Raw genomic sequence first — 17,069 nt, forward strand, 5'->3', positions numbered from 1 at the left:
TAAGCCCGTGCACCACAACCACTGAAGTTCACAGGTGCTCCACAACAGGAGAAGCCACTGCAACAAGAAGCACATGCATCACAATGAGGGAGTAAGCTCCACTCACTGCAACTGGAGAATAACATCACATAACAATACTGCGTAGTCTAACTTACTGCATCATCATAACATTACGGGCTGGCAGACAAATGACAAATGTCAAACAACTTTTAAAAGATCTTCAAGGAATTCCTTGGCAGTTCAGTAGACAGGACTCAGCGCTTTCACTGCTAGGGCTGGAGAACTATGGTCAGTTCAGGACCACTGCCCTGGTCAGGGAACTATGATCCTGAAAGCCATGTGGCATGGCCAAAAAATTAAAAACAAAAAAAGACCTCCATAAAATACAAGCTTTGAATAGTGAAAGAAGTGAAAATGATTACCCAACAAAGCTTTGTTTAAAGTACTGTCAACTTAACAAAGAATTAGATAGTCTTCTCAAGAAACCAAGTGTGTACTGACTGGTAAGATGTAACAAAACATCAAGTTTGCATCTGAGCTAAATGGCTGACTCAGTCTTTGGTGGTTCTGTACCACAGTACCACCTTATAGGACCATTCAGGTCCTATAATGCCTTAATTTCCTGTCATTCCATCATAGTTATAAATAAGCTTCACTGTTCCCATCAAATGTGAGGGAGCCTCTAATGATGAGATCCTTATCCTGAAGGTTTGTGCAGGACATGCAGGTAGGCTATGATGACAATTTACTTTATATAAAGATATAAGAGGTTATTAACCAAAGTCGGCTGAGAGTCACTTCCACTACACACTAGTGCACATTTTTAATCAATGTAACAGTAGAAAATACCAAGAAAAGCCAGCAGTGGGCTGATCACACTGCATGTTGTAATCAGAGACTAAGTAGATAATTTAAAGTACTGCTCTACTGGGCTTTCCAGGTGGCTCAGTGGTAAAGAATTTGCCTGCTGATGCAGAAGACGGGGCTTCAATCCCTGGGTCAGGAAGATCCCCTGAAGGAGGAAATGGCAACCCACTCCAGTGTTCTTGCCTGGAAAATCCCATGGAAAGAGGGCTGGTGGGCTGCAGTACATGGAGTTGCAAACAGTTGGACACAACTCAGTGACTGAGCACACATGCATTGCTCTACTGATGGTAACCTTAAAACAGAAGCAAATCATTTGCTACTGGACAGATCACAGTACTCAAGAGAGCAAAGACTGTTGGTGTTACAAATAGGCGTTTCCAGTTCTATACAGGTCAATAAGAAGTAACATCATTAGCAGCATCTTCAAGTACAAAAGATATCTTCACTTATCTAACGTGACTCATCTATAATCCTATAATGGCTTCATCACAAACCTCCTTCTCCTCAATCCCAACACCCTTTAACCAACTCTAAAGAACCCATAGACACAAACACATACTCCACAACCAGTAATCGTGTCATTTTGCTAATTAAGTAATATAAAAAAATCCTAACCAACAATCTAAGGTTGTCATTTAGGGTTTGCACTAGTAAGAATCGCTGTGTAACTCCTAACCACAAATTAGTCATAGGACAATGACTGCAGAGGCCTTAAGCTGGTGGCTATGTTCTCAGATCCTACAGAATATTTTAAGGCCTGGGGCTGCTGCAGAGTCAGTGCAGAAGATGCATGTATATTTCAGGAATCCAACACAATCAGCCACCATGGTAAATCTGAACATGAAGAGTAAATGCTGGCCTCTGGCCAATCCTTATATCCAGCAACCTAAAACATTTGGATATTTAAAGTTAATGTCCAAAACTTTAAATCTTTTGGAGATATTTCAGAACCAACACACCACATCCACGGTAAGTGTAAACTCACCAAGATTCCGAAAGAGGCTCCCAGAAAATGGTATGTGAGCCTGAAGTCCCTTTGTAACCCAATAATCTCAAGAAGCAAGATGCAGGCATAATTAACCTCCTTGTGACAATTAGAAAAAATGAAATTGGAGGTTAGACCCATCCTAAGAGACAGTTCATTGTCAGCCTACAGCTATTTCAATCTACTATATTTGGTACTATGTGACAACTCTGTCTCTCTCAAATACATGAAGGGAGGGAGAAAAAATCGACTCAAACAGTACTTCCTGTATTACAGTTACCTTCCTGAAATATTTAAAGCATATAGTAGCACTCAAACTCTTTTCAATTAATAAAGGCTATAGAAGGTAAGCAATAACTAGCAGCTCATACATGTCCCTTGGACAGCAAGATCAAACTAGTCAATCCTAAAGGAAATCAATTCTGAATGTTCATTGGAAGGACTGATGATGAAGCTCCTATACTCTGGCCACCTGATGCGAAGAGCCAACTTACTGGAAAAGATTCTGATGCTGGGAAAGACTGAGGGCAGGAGGAGAAGCGGGGGACAGAGGATGAGATGGCATCACTGACTCAATGGACACGAGTTTGAGCAAACTCTGGGAGATGGTGAAGGACAGGGAAACCTGGCGTGCTGCAGTCCATGGGGTCACAAAGAGCTGGACACGACTGAGTGACTGAACAACAACAACATATATATAAAATATTCTGAAATGAAAAAAGTACCCTAAAATTTTCAACCAAAGGCAGCAAAGTGAACTGAAGATGATCTACACTACTGACACATTTTTCTTTTTTAATATTTATTTATGTTTTGGCTGCACCAGGTCTTACTTGCAGCACACGGGATCTTTAGTTATGGCATGTGAGCTCTTAGCTGCAGCATGTAGGATCTAGTTCCCTGACCAGGGGTTGAACCTGGGTCCCCAGCATTGGGAGTGTGGAGTCTTAGCCACTGGACCACCAGGGAAGTACCTGATTTTTCAAATATATATACAAATAACATTCTTAAGATGATCATCCACAGTTACAGGTATGACTAAAAAACCTTGTGTATAACAAATGGTCCCTTCCACACTGGATACGTTTCATACTTTAAAACAGAAACTCCTATTTTCTTCATCAACTAAAGCTCCTACAAGATTTTCAAAAGTACTTTTACTGCTAACTTGAACTCTATTTTAAGGTGCTTGCTAGATGTCTTGATACATAAATATAATTAGACAGAAGCTAAGAGAGAGCCATAAAAACTAGACAAATCATTTCCTGTGCAAGTGTCCTGCAAACTGGACAGAAAAAGTCAGTAGAGGAAACAGCAGCCCTCAAACATAAGGTCAAGTACTACCTTCAGGTGAACACACAATAAAATCACCATTTAAAAGTAAACAAAAATAAATAAATAAATAAAAGTAAACAAACTTGGGCTTCCCAGGTTGCTCAGGGAAGGTAAAAAATCCACCTGCCAATGCAGGAAGTACGGTTCTACCCCTAGTCAGGGACAATCCCACATGCCTCAGGGAAAACAAAGCCCGACGGCCACAACTACTGAGCCTGTGATCTTAAGCTCAGGAGCCACAAATACTGAGCCCAGGTGCTACATCAACTGAAGTTCACATGTCTAGAGCCCGTGTTCTGCAACAAAAGCCACTGCAATGAGAAGCCCGAGCACTGCAGCTAGAGTGTAGCCCCTGATCCTTGCAACTAGAGAAAAGCCCATGCAGCAACGAAGACCCTGCACCACCAAAAAATAAATAAGTAAAATTATATATAAAAAAGTAACCAAACTGCCACAAAAACTTAAACATAGGATTATCATATGAACAGATATTGAACAGGTATTTGTACACTAATGTTCACAGCAGCGTTACTCACAATGGCCAAAAAGTGGAAACAACCTGTGTCCATTTATAGATGAATGGATAAAGGGAATGTGGTATATGCATACGATGGAATATTACTCAGCTCTAAAAAGGAATGAATTTCTGACAAGGTTAAAACACTGATGAACCTTGAAGACAATGTGCTAAGTGAAATAAGCCAGACACAAATGGACAAATACTATATAATTCCACTTATGTGAGGTACCTAGAATAATCATATTCCTAGAGACAGAAAAGTGCAATAGTGATTGCCAGAAGCTGGGGAAAAAGAAGAATGAAGAGTCATTCTTTAACAGGAATTTTGGTTTGGGACGATAAGAATGTTCTGGAGTTGAATGGTGGTGATGGTTTCACAGCAGTATGAATGGATTTAATGCCACTGAACTGTACACTTGAAAAAGTGGTTTAAATGATGTTACGTATATCTTATTACAATTTTTTTAAGTAACCAAGCAAGAATGATGGTCAAATTTTGAGGCAAAAACATCAAGAAAAAGTGCTAAGAGTCTGCAACAGGCATGCTTCACTGTCATCCTCCGAGCCTAGATAACCTGCCTGAAAGTCAAGACCTCAGAACAGGAAGGATGGACATGGCATTTTCATATACTACAGATTTATATATCAGTATCATATCACTGGCATATGATAGAAAGATATATTAGAAGGTGAACTATATTCTATAGGACATTTGCTAAATAATGAATGGGCTCCCCTTTCCAATATTTAAATCAGAAAAATATAAGCTTTACCTTCCAGTCTCCAATGTAAGCAGCAAGACAATCAGTTTTACTTCTAACAAAGCAGCATAGTGGATCCTAAAGAGTGACTTTAATTTTCCAGTCTTAATATGGTGTCTCTACAATGGAAACTGCAAGTAGCAATATAACAATAAAAATATAAACTTCTTTCACCACCATTACAAAGTTACTTAACCTTTTCCAAGCCTCATCTGAAAGATGAGGATGCTTACCTTATAGGATTATTTGAAGACCTAATAAAGTAACATATATAAAACACACTGAGTTCAGTCAGTCCCTAGAATACCTAACTGCTCAACAAATAAAAATTCCCTCACCTCCTGCAATTCACTAGTATCTGTAGCCTTTCCTGCTCCTGGATCAGCCGCCACAGGCTATGCTGATGTTTCGGCCATTAACCTCTGGCTCCTCCCTCAGGCCCCAGCTGTGTCTCTCGGTTCTAGAAGTTTTACTCCTGGTTTCTAAGAGGATCCTGTCTGTATTTAGAGATAATGCCAGTACCAACTGTGGACTCAACAGGTGCTTGGAGGGCACTTGAGCATTCAGCAGTTTTTGATTGTTTTCCAGAGTTAATTGGTTTTGGCTCCACAACTGGCTGTCTTGACTTCCACAAGGAAGAGTGCCACGTATGCAGAGTACTTCAGCAGTACACTAGACTAAACGGAAAATTAAGTGTGCTCACAGGACAAATCCTTAGCAAGAGGATGTTTTTGCCCATTATCTGGACCCCAGAAGATCTGTTAAATCACAGGGGCAATAAACCTTCAATAAACTCTGCAGATGTAGCCCATCAACCCAATCTTTGTCTAGATCACTGTACCAGACCAGGTTTCAACCAATTCATGCTGTTCATACTACAACCAAGATCAGGAGGAAAAAGCAGGTAGAACAACATGGAACACTTAAAGGAGTGTCCAAACAGAATGGGTATGAATTCAGTTTACTACTAGTTTTGTGACCTTATTAAATAGTTACTTAATCTCTGAATTTATAAAACAGGATATGATTATGAGGATTAAATGAGATGATACGTGGAAAGCAATCTTAGCACTTCATTATCACTAATAAGGAAACTGCACTCATTTCTTGCTTTGTTCAGTTTTTATAACAGAAGAAAAGTCACAGTTTAGATCATTCTTTTTGGACCTTTATAAAATAGCCTAATGCTACTATCTGAGGCCAAGCTGAGAAATATAAACTGAAAATTTTCCAGAAATCTTAGATGAGTCAGCAAAACTTAATGCCTCAAAATAAAAGGCTTAATATGTCCATATTAATATGTCATAAATATGTTTATTTATGAGCACATAATGGTAATTACAATTTCAAAATCAGCAATCTTGTATCCAGCATCATCCAAAATTTGGTCTGGAAATCCAAGTATCAAGGAAATGCAAAGATCATACATAACTGCCGAAATACTTCCCCACAATATTTTCAAATCACCTGAATTCAAACTGGAAGGTACAAAATAGCCTGATAATTCGAAATCAGCATCAGGAATTTCTGGTGACAAAACCAAACTCTCTCCCATAATCATAAAACCACTAGCAGACGGTACATGATCATTTCTCAGTGAGAAACTGTAATTCTAACAAAGTACAGATAACTCAGATTTTATCAAGGCTGTTCATCTTTCGATGAACAAATTCTTGGTTCTCCTCCAAACACCCTAAACTCTGCATTATCAATAACCAAACTCAAAGCAAGATGCCTGTTTCTAGTGACCTGTCCTCTCCTGCTTCATAAACCGCAGGTAAATTACATACCTGTAATTTAGGGAAGGGAAATAAACATTACAGGCATGTTTTATCAATGAAATGAACTATAAATGATAACCAAATTATTAAAAGAGCAGCCTGTACTCCTTAGCAGAGGGACATGCCAGAGAAAAATCCACCTTCTAAAAGAACCCAGTCATCCTGGATGAATTAGGAGAAAAATGCCACTCCTGTCCACCTAACCTATACTCTCTAACTGGACTTATTCTTCTGCTTTAATTCAAACCCAAACCACATCTATTTTATGTGTCTGCCCCTCTTGGCTATATTTTCCGTCCCGTTTCCCGCTCCCCACCCCACCCCAATTCCAAGAATGCCCTCCTCTCTCTCATTTTCAAATCCCACTTTGCCCCCCAAATCCTAAGGACCTCGGAGACCCACGTAGATGACCTTACGCATTTGCGATGAATTTCCAGTTCATTGTACTTCTCACACCAAATGATCGATTCTTTCATTTCTTTCGACCTCTCGTTGTTTCTTAAAACCCAGTACCCCACACACGCTCACATCAGAGTCCCCCCCTCACTCCATTGTTTCCCCGGCCTATGCCTCTGGAAACCCCTCAACTCGGAACCGTGTGCTTCGGACCGCCTCACTGACCCCAGAAACCTTTCACCATCTGGGCACTCTAGGTCTCAAAGGGTTCACGTCCCCTACTCTCGGTACCCCCACCCCCAACAACTGCTCCCTCCCCGTGTGCCTTCCCTCAAGCCCGCTCTCTGCACCTCCGTGCCCCGCTTCATCCCTCCTCCACTCCTCCACCAGCACCCAGAGCCTCACCTATCCCGGGCCCCCGCAGTCGCCGCGTTCCCAGTTCCGGCTCTGCGTCCCGGACGCTCTGGGGTCTGAGAAGACGAAAGGAGCTCCTCTGCCGCCTCCTCCTCCTCTTCTAGAGCTGCAGCCGTCGCGCTCCTCCCCCAGCTCTCCCGGAGCCGGACGCCGCCCCGCCCCCACCGCCCCTTTCTCTGCTTCCCTCCTCGGCCGGGCGGCGGGCTGGGAATCGCAGCCGCGGCTGGGGGCCTGAGTGCCAGCCGACCCACACCGACCTCGCCGGGGCTCGAGCTCTTCGCCCCGCCCCGCAGTCCGCTCGGGCGCGTGCGCGCCGGCTAGCCAGCGCACAGGGCGCGTGCTCGCGCCAGCGCGAACCCGGCGCGCCGAGCTCGAGGCCGTTGCAGCCAACCGGCCCGCGAGTGAGGCCCGGGCGCGAGGCGGCCCCGCGAGCCGAAGACCCGCGCGCGGAAAGGCGCGGGACGAGGGGTGGCCTCCTGTCCGTCGGGTTACAGCTCCTCCCGCTACCGGGTCCCTCGCGCCTCACACCGCCCTGTGGATCGCGCGCCCGAGTTGAGGAAGCTCGGGCGTCGCCGAGAATCGGGAAGAACGATGCAGGGAAGGGATTGGAAGAGTGGGTTGGAGAACAAACTAGATGGGAGTCGGGACGGGTGTGGGACACGAGCTCGCAGCCGCGTGCAGAATGGCGAGTCCCAGAAAGAGCCGGGCAGCGTTGGGTGGGGGGGACAGCGCGCGCTGGGAGTAGAGGGCCCGAGCTGGAACTGCCGGAAAGAGCCGAAACTCCCCCGGAGGTTGCCGAAGGCGGCCGCCTCAAGGGGCTCCGCTTGAGGGGCTTTTCTCTGGATCCCGGCCGGGACTCTTGTCTCCCAGACGGCTGTCCTTTTGGCGCTACGACTTCTCCCCGACGACTTAACACCACTTTCCATTTCACCTCCTTCCCGTCCCGAGTTTTATTCCAGAAGGCTATTTCAGAACCACCAGCTGTGGGAAACGCCCGGACGTCCGGACTTCTTTGCCGCTCAGCCTCCTGGGAATCCGTAGAGGCTGCTGTGGGGTGGTGGCGGGAGGATGCGTGTCCCTGGCCTGGTGCAAGATAGCTTTGGGAGCAAGTTGAGGGTTCGCTGCCACGTTCACCAGATACACCAAGTCCATTTCTGTGTCGGTTTTCTGGTCTACTCGGTTGTCTGCATCCCTCTACACGGCTGTGGTCAGTCACATTGCCCGTCGAATCTGTTAAACACTCTTATTCGAGGTTAGATTCCCAAGCACCCCAGGGCCAGAACCATCTCTTAATATTTGTGCACCTTTCTAGCCAGTTTCCTCCATGAATGAAGCACTCACCCCACTGCCAACTGGTCAGGAGTAGCTAGAGGGTGAGCATTGAATCAGCATTGAAAAGGTTAATCAGAGTCTGTCCCCATGTTCTCTTTTGAGGGCCAAGTATAAGGGGCTCTAGCCAGGCACCAACCACAAGCCAGAGAGTGTATATGGGAGTGTATAGACACCACAGGCATAATGTAATTTTGGTCCCCACAGGTTTGTTGTTGGAGTGGCAGTACAGGTAGATCTCTACAAAGTCATCTATCTGGTCCTTTGGTTTTTAATTTTGGATGGAGTGGAAGGGCCAAAAATCCTCTAGAGCCCACTGACCCTTGATTAATAGTGTCTAAGCTAATCCAACCACATCATTTACAGATCTAGAGAAACAGATTAGGTCATCCAACTAGTTAGGGCACTACACAACGTGTTGCTTACTACTGCATCTACTTTCAAAGATTCAAATAGAAGCAGACCATCCAAATATCTGCTCTCTTTTCACTGACCACCCAATGAGTAGGAGACATTGTTCTAGGGGTGGGCCACTTACACAGAATAAAACTAGATCACTATCCTCAAGTAGAGTATCCAGTTGTAATGGAGGATGAAAGCTATTAAATAACTATAACCTGATGGTAAGTGCTAAAACAGAAAAGTGCAAAGTAGGAACAAAGAGGAATGTGTGAGTAATTCTTCCACAATTCTGCCTTCCCATACAGTGTAGGAATGGGATGATATCAGTTCAGTTCAGCTCAGTCGCTCAGTCGTGTCCGAGTCTTTGCAACCCCATGAATCGCAGCACACCAGGCCTCCCTGTCCATCACCAACTCCCAGAGTTCACTGAGACTCACATCCATCGAGTCAGTGATGCCATCCAGCCATCTCATCCTCTGTCATCCCCTTCTCCTCCTGCCCCCAATCCCTCCCAGCATCAGAGACTTTTCCAATGAGTCAACTCTTCATATAACCCTGGTTAATAGGAAACTTCATACTAAAGAATGAGACCTAAACCAATAGGATCCAAGATCTTATTCTATGACTGATTTCACCAACCAAAAGTCATTTGGGTAACACCTTTGTTACAGGGCCTGATGCTGCTGCAAAATATAATTTCTTCCTTGGGAGAAAAATTAAATCATCACTTGGAAACCATAGTCTGTTAGGAGAGACATGATGCCTTTCCTAAAAGAACCTGTGGTCTAATGCAAGAGAGTTTTTATATGTGGATATCCCACTTAGAAGGGGGGTGGATAGAGGAGCATGCCTAGGCCAGATCTATGAGAGCTGTCAAAACATCACTGGACACTGAATGAGATGGAATCATATCTCCTCTAAGCGAGAGTGCTGAGTGTGTTTGAAAGGAATAGTTTGCCAAGTCCCTGGGGTGACAGGAGGTGTAGGCTCTTCACAAGGATTTAACTCAAAAACTAACGGCTCTCCCAGACGTGTGGGTCACGTAGAGCATTGTTTTACTGAGTGGAATTTGCAAGAGGGGTACTGAAACTCATGGCCCATCTTTTTCCATGCAGCACTCAACCTCTCTCAAAGGATACTGAACAAATGCTTCAAAAATACCTTTTACCTGGGCTATAAAGATTAATTTTATCATTGTTCTTTATACTACATATACAGTTTTCACTTTATATGGTACACAATTAAGTGATCATTGCCTGCTTTAAAACAGTGGCAAATTGTTTAAAATCTACTAATTATATTGGAAGAAAGGAAATCCTGTAATAAATTCAATATATAATACTGTGACCTACTCTGAAGAAACCACAAAAACAACCAAATTTTCAAAATGATTAGAATAACTGCTAAGGATTACAACAGAAGACTATTTAGAAAAAACATCCATATATCTTAGTTCAGCCTTAAGGGAAATGATTTATCCCAGGTTACCTAATGACTGAGGCAAATTAGAACTAAAGATAAACCATGATGCAATCGTCACCTTGGCAGATATATGCTGCAAAAATTAACATGACCTAATTTAATATATTTTCCAATAGACCCTTGTGATTAGAAATTTTAGCATGTTTTTCTTTGAGTCGATATTCTATATCCGAAGTGACTGATTGTCAGATTCCATGTTTTTATTAGGGGGGAAAAAGAGGTTAAAGTCTCTGATGACTAAAGCTGATGCCACAAACCACAACAAGCATGAAGACCAGCAGAGAATATCTCATCAGGGTGTACTTTTCCCTTTGCTTGGACTACCTCTGATCCCTAAGAATATTCATGTTGGTAGCCCACACTGTGTGTCTTAGAAACGTAGTTTTGTGCATGCTGAATAGATGTTATCTAAAAAAACTATTCCAGGTCCAAATGAGTTTGGGAAAGGCTTGGTAAAATCAAAATAAATTGGTTTATTGTAAAGCAACTATACTCCAATAAAAATTAATTTTGAAAAATTCAAAATAAATTAGTTTCCTTCCAGGAGCATTTAATATGGTAATGTGTTTTTTTAATATTGAAGGGAATGCAGTATATAGTATGCAGCTTTCCCCCAAGGAAACTTTTTTACCCAGGAGACTTCTGTGTAGGATTAATGTTTCTTTGAACATCCACTCTATAAGATTCTACTAGAAGGATTTGATTAGGTTGGAATTTCCTGTTTTATATATAACAAAACTGAGGTTCAAAGACATGGGTAACATACCAAAATTCAATTGTGTATCAGATGTTTAGAGCCTTAAATTATCAAAGGTTGAATCCTTATATCACAAAATTAGTGACAATGTCAGAACCAAAACTCAGATTTGAAACAGTTGCAGGTTCATTAAAAATTTGAAATTGATCTCTAGTGAATTTGTTTCTATGTAAGAAAAATATAACTAATACTGCTTTACTGTAAGTTCATTCATGGAATTTTAGCATGTTCTTTCATCTATACAGTCTGTCACCATTTTTTAAAAAGTGATAATGCCACCCTCTGTAAAATGTTTTAGAGTTTATAAAGTGCCCTCAACACATCTTATCCGAATGTCTCAACATCCCTGTGAGGCAAGCATCACTGTCCTCATTTAACAAACAAGGACATCAAGCCTCAATTGTTAAATAGCAGGGGTTTGTTTGTAGGAGAGGAAGGTCTATTGCAGCGCCAAGCAAAACGAATGGGTGGCTCATGCTCAAAAAAACCCAAACTCCCTTAAACAGAAATTTAGCATATTTAGTAAAGGTCCTGTTACTTGCATTGAGGGAAGATAGTCCTTCTGTCCTTCAAGCTAGGCTTCTGCAGTGTGTGAACCAAGGACTTCCAGATGTACAGGCTGTGTTTAGAAGAGGCAGAGGAATCAGACATCAAATTGCCAACATTTGCTGGATCAGAGAGAACACAAGGGAATTCCAGAAAAACATCTACATCTACATTGATTACACTAAAGCCTTTGACTATGTGGATCACAACCAACTATGGAAAATTCTTAAAGAGATAAGAATACCAGACCATGTTAACTGTCTCCTGAGAAACCTGTATGAGGGTCTAGAAGCAACAGAACTGGACATGGAACAATGGACTGGTTGAAAATTTTGGGGAAAGGAGTACAACAAGACTGTATATTGTCACCCTACTTATTTAACTTATATACAGAGTACATCATGCAAAATGCTAGGCTGAATAAATCACAAGCTGGAATCAAGATTTCCAAGAGAAATATCAACAACCTCAGATATGCATATGATACCACTCTAATGGCAGAAAATGAAGAGAAACTAAAGAGCCTTTTGATGGGTGTGAATGAGGAGAGTGAAGCCAGTTTTAAGCTGGCTTAAAACTCAACATTCAAAAAACTAAGATCATGACATCCAGTCCCATCACCTCATGGCAAACAGATGGGCAAAAAGTGAAAGCAGTGACTGATTTTAATTTCTTGGGTTCCAAAATCACTGCAGATAGTGACTGCAGATGGTGACCACAGCCATGAAATTACAAGATGCTTGCTCCTTGGAAGGAATGCTATGACAAACCTAGACAGTGTATTAAAAAGCAGAGACATCACTTTGCCAACAAAGTCCCATATAGTCAAAGCTATGATTTTTCGAGTAGTTATGTACGGATGTGAGAGTTGGACCATAAAGAAGGAGGAGTGCCGAAGAATAGATGCCTTCAAATTGTAGTGCTGGACAAGTCACTTGAAAGTCCCCTGGACTGCAAGGAGATCGAACCAGTCAATCCTAAAGGAAATCAACCCTGAATATTCATTGGAAGGACTGATGCTAATGCTCCAATACTTTGGCCACCCAATGCGAACAGCTGATTCATTGGAAAAGACCCTGATGCTAGGAAAGATTGAAGGTAAAAGGAGAAGGGGTTGGCAGAGGATGAGATGGTTAGATAGCATCAGCAACTCAATGGACATGTATCTGAGCAAACTTCAGGAGACAGTAAAGGACAGGGGAGTCTGGCATGCTGCAGTCCATGGGGTCACAAAGGGTTGGGCACGACCTAGCGACTGAACAACAGTCCTTCAGTACAGTCAAAGAGACCAGACTCAAAAACATGAGATACAGAATGATTATATGGCAACATGTAAGAAAATGCTTGATAGAACAGTACAAAGTGGACACGAATTCTGAAGGAATTCAAAGAGGAAAGATTACTGGAGATGGACCTAATCAGTGAAGGCATCATTTAGAGATAGACCTTAAGCTGGATCATAAAAGAAGTATAAAGATTTGGATTAGCAGAGGAGAAAAAGAATTACAGAAGACTGACATCAGCAAAGACATGAACATGAGAACAAGAAACACACTGATGGCAAAGAATTAGAGTTTGAAGGGAGATGGGTCTGAAGTGATCAGTCTCTTGGCTGTACAAAAAAAGTCGACTGCTAAGAGTTCCCAGTCACACAATATAAAATGAGCAAGTGCTTTCAACTCAAATTACATAGAAAAGCAGTAAATACACTCTTTATTGTGGACCCCAGGAATTAAAGGGAAGATAGCAAGAGAAGCCAATGGACTTCTCTGGTAGTCCACTGGTTAAGAACCCACCTGCCAGGGACACAGGCTTGTCCCTGGTCCGGGAAGATTTCACATGCTGCAAGGCAATTAAGCCTGTGCACCACAACTACTGAGCCTGCACTCTAGAGCCTGTGCTCCACAAGAGAAGCAACTGCAGCGAGAAGCCCTCACACCCCAACCAGAAAGTAGCCCCACCCCCACCATCCGCAACTTCAGAAAGCCTGTGTGTAGCAACACAGACCAAGCACGGCCGAAAATAAATAAATAAATAAATTTTAATCTTTTTTTTAAAAAGAGAAGCCAAGTTCAAACTGGTAATTATAGGTAGGAAGGAGAAGCGGGGGAGTAACATGAGCCTCAGTGGCCCTCAGATCTGTGACCGGGAAATATATGAATAGACGACACCTAGATTTCCTCTATACGCTTCCCATTCCTTTCCTGACAGTAATTCATTTGAAAGGTGCCTGACCTATTGAGGGTCAGAAAAATGTCCCTTTGAGTGATGCTTGCAAAGCCAGGCTCTCATGCTAAGTTAGTCACTGCCCAGCAGAGGATGTTCCCTGCAACGCTTCTTATCCCAAAATGGAATTAAGGTCTGGCACAGAATGGGTTTTAAAATCATTCCCTTCCAACTCTTCCCACAAAGGGCACTGCTCTATTCTGTTGAAACTTATCAGTGAAGTTTAAATCTAGGAAATCCAAGGTCTTGCTGAAAATTATTAATATAATAGTTTGCAAGTAGCAGATGGAGGAAAGGTGGAGAAAAAGAGAATTGGGAAGAAAGGAAAATGAAGAAAGCAATAAATTATTGAAATATAACCTCATTTAGCGGGAATCCTATGTAAATTTTCTGCATTTGTTGTTAGAACCCACCTGAGCTAAACAAACAAAACCCATTAACTGAATGAGTTTCAATCCCTTGCCACTAAGAGGAAGAGATGGCAAGGAATATGAAGAGAAGCCAAAAAATCAGCTTCTTGGGGTATGAACTTCAAAAACCAAAGCAGGGACATGAAATTTGTGTTCAAGCAAAGCTCTGAGATTACCCCCAGAGTTTCTCAAAAGATCAAATGACATCTACAAAACATATTTAATTTGAAGTTCAGTTTCTCTAACCTTCCCAACAAAGGGAGGGGACTGAACTCTGGTAATGAACCGACTAAGGAGGTACTTAGTTGCAGATGGTGACTGCAGCCATGAAATTAAAAGACACTTGCTCCTTGGAAGAAAAGCTATAACCAACCTAGACAACATATTAAAAAGTAGAGACATTACTTTGCCAACAAAGGTCTATCTAGTCAAAGCTATGGTTTTTCCAGTAGTCCTGTATGGATGTGGGAATTGGACTATAAAGAAAGCTGAGTGCCGAAGAATTGATTCTTTTGAACTGTGGTGTTGGAGAAGACTCTTGAGAGTCCCTTGGACTGCAAGGAGATCCAACCAGTCCATCCTAAAGGAAATCAGTCCTGAATATTCATTGGAAGGACTGATGCTGAAGCTGAAACTCCAATACTTTGGCCACCTCATTGGAAAAGACCCTGATGCTGGGAAAGACTGAAGGCAGGAGGAGAAGGGGATGACAGAGGATGAGATGGTTGGATGGCATCACTGACTTGATGGACGTGAGTTTGAGTAAGTTCTGGGAGTTGGTAAAGGACAGGGAAGCCTGGTGTGCTTCAGTCCATGGAGTCGCAAAGAGTTGGACAAAACTGAGCAACTGAACTGAACTGAACTGAAGGAGGTACCACCACTAGATCCTAAAAAAAAAAAAAAGTGAAGGGACATAATTTACCCTGTGACAGCCTTAAGGCGCCATCTGCAGTTCTCATCGAATACTGCAATAAACCCAGACCTGCTGGCTTGTTAGGGCCACACACTCACTGTTAGAGAAAAAAAGAAAACAAAGAAATACTAAATTCCAGCCAGGGAGTCCTCAAAAGCCTCCTAAGTCCCAGAGTAGATGAAAACTCAGCTTGAAGACACAGTGCCTAGGAAAAGTCCTAAGGGCTTTAGCTGGCTATAAGCTCCATGAGAAACCACCCCCCTCCAAAAAAGCTAATAAATTCTTAGACTGCTTGATATAAAGGATGATATATTGTCCAGACCTTGAGAACTTAATAGCTCCACAGTACCTTGTTCTGTCTGAACACATCTGAGAATTGCATTTAGTTCTGGGCACCACAATTTAAGAGCAATATTGACAACAGTCATAAAAATGTTCATACCCTTTGACCCAGTAATCCCACCCATGGGAATTTATTCTGAAATAATTCAAAAGAATAGATGAATTAGAAACATGAAAATATTGATGCAGCATTCTTTATAACAACAAATATGTATCAGCAAATATATATATATATATATATATATATATTAAATGTCTCCCAAGAAGGGAATATTACATAGCATTAAAGTATAATTATGCTGTTTGAAAAAAAGTAAAAATATAGAATAATAATAATGCATGCTGCAACATGGATGAATCCTGAAAATAGTATACTAAGTGAAATAAGCCAGACACAAAAGGAAACATTGTATGATTCTATTTGCTTAAAAGGTCCAGAATAGGCAAACCTATAGAGACAGAAAGTAGATTAGTAGTTGCCAGGGTCTGGTGAGAGGAGAGAATTGTAATAGGTATGGGATTTTGTTTTAAGGTGGTTTAAAATGGTCTGGAGTCAGTGTTGATGACTTTACAACCTTATAAATATACTAAAAATCACTAAATTGTATACTTTAAAAGGGTAAATTTTATGGGATGTGAATTATAGCTCAGTAAAAAAATATTTACATACATATGACATCTTCCTAGTAATATATATCAATGCCTATGATTTAGGGAAGGGAAAGACTATAAGATTATATCCCTGATACGATATGTACATTTATGGATGAGGACTAAAAGAGAACATGAATAAATGAAAACAGAGTTTGATACAGGTGAATTTTTGATTGGGGGGTGGCCATGATATTGTTCTTTGAGCAAGTAAATATTTTATTTTTTTTCCACGACAGTGTCCACAAGAGGGCAGAGAGATGTGAAACCAAACTATTTAACACAAGCCTCATCCAAACAGTTGGAAACCCAGAATCCAGTGTTGAAAGCAATCTTAAAGGTTATCTAAATTCAACTTCCTCACCTAACAGAGAAAAAACTGAGGCCCATAAAGGTAAAGTGGCTCATTCTAAGTCAGCAGGCTGGTCATGCAAGAGGCAGAAGGAAAACCCCATCTTCTCACTTCATCCATCTCTTTCTATCAAACTGCAGTGCATCCTTAAACAAGACAATGTTTAATCTAGAAAAGGGAAAATTTAGAGGGACATGAAGGGAAGGGCAAGTTCTTATCAAGAAAGAGTTTCTGGAACTTCCCTGGTGGTCTAGTGGTTAAGACTCCTCACTCCCAATGCAGGGGGCCCCAGGTTTGATCCCTGGTTGGGGAACTAGATCCCATATGCTGCAACTAAGTGTTTGCATGGTGCAACTAAGACCTGGTACAGCCAAATAAGTGAATAAATAAATATATATATATATATATATATATATTTTTTTTTTTTTTTTTTTAAGGTTTCTTAAAGGCTTTTATTCTTTGTAACAAGAATTGGGAAATCTAGAAAAAATTTCAGGGAAGCAAATTTCAGTGCAATAAAAGAACAACAAAATACCTATGGCTGATTCATGTTGATGTTTGGCAGAAAACAACACAATTCTGTAAAGCAATTATCCTTCA

General features: G+C 41.7%; 1 protein-coding gene and 2 non-coding genes across 8 annotated transcripts in view; 1 reads left to right on the forward strand and 2 right to left on the reverse strand.

Annotated features, from left to right (window-relative positions):
* The window catches only part of SPATS2 (spermatogenesis associated serine rich 2), a 152,999-nt gene extending 145,664 nt beyond the window's left edge, over nt 1–7,335 (reverse strand). For 5 of the 6 annotated variants that reach the window (XM_024992229.2, XM_005206329.5, XM_024992228.2 and 2 more), the window contains exon 1: nt 7,051–7,335. The gene's annotated coding sequence lies outside the window, so the exon portion shown is untranslated. Of the gene's footprint in view, nt 1–4,480; nt 4,600–7,050 lie in introns of all 6 variants that reach the window. The other variant, XM_059886754.1, reaches the window with a different exon arrangement.
* Nucleotides 2,749–2,821, reverse strand: TRNAG-CCC (transfer RNA glycine (anticodon CCC)). Its single transcript has one exon. It is a non-coding gene; the product is annotated as a tRNA-Gly (tRNA).
* Nucleotides 7,336–16,708: 9,373 nt separating the features above from the next.
* Nucleotides 16,709–16,782, forward strand: TRNAG-CCC (transfer RNA glycine (anticodon CCC)). The gene has a single exon. It is a non-coding gene; the product is annotated as a tRNA-Gly (tRNA).
* The last annotated feature ends 287 nt before the right edge of the window (nt 16,783–17,069 follow it).

This window comes from Bos taurus, chromosome 5, assembly GCF_002263795.3.
Source record: "Bos taurus isolate L1 Dominette 01449 registration number 42190680 breed Hereford chromosome 5, ARS-UCD2.0, whole genome shotgun sequence".
NCBI lineage: Eukaryota > Metazoa > Chordata > Mammalia > Artiodactyla > Bovidae > Bos > Bos taurus.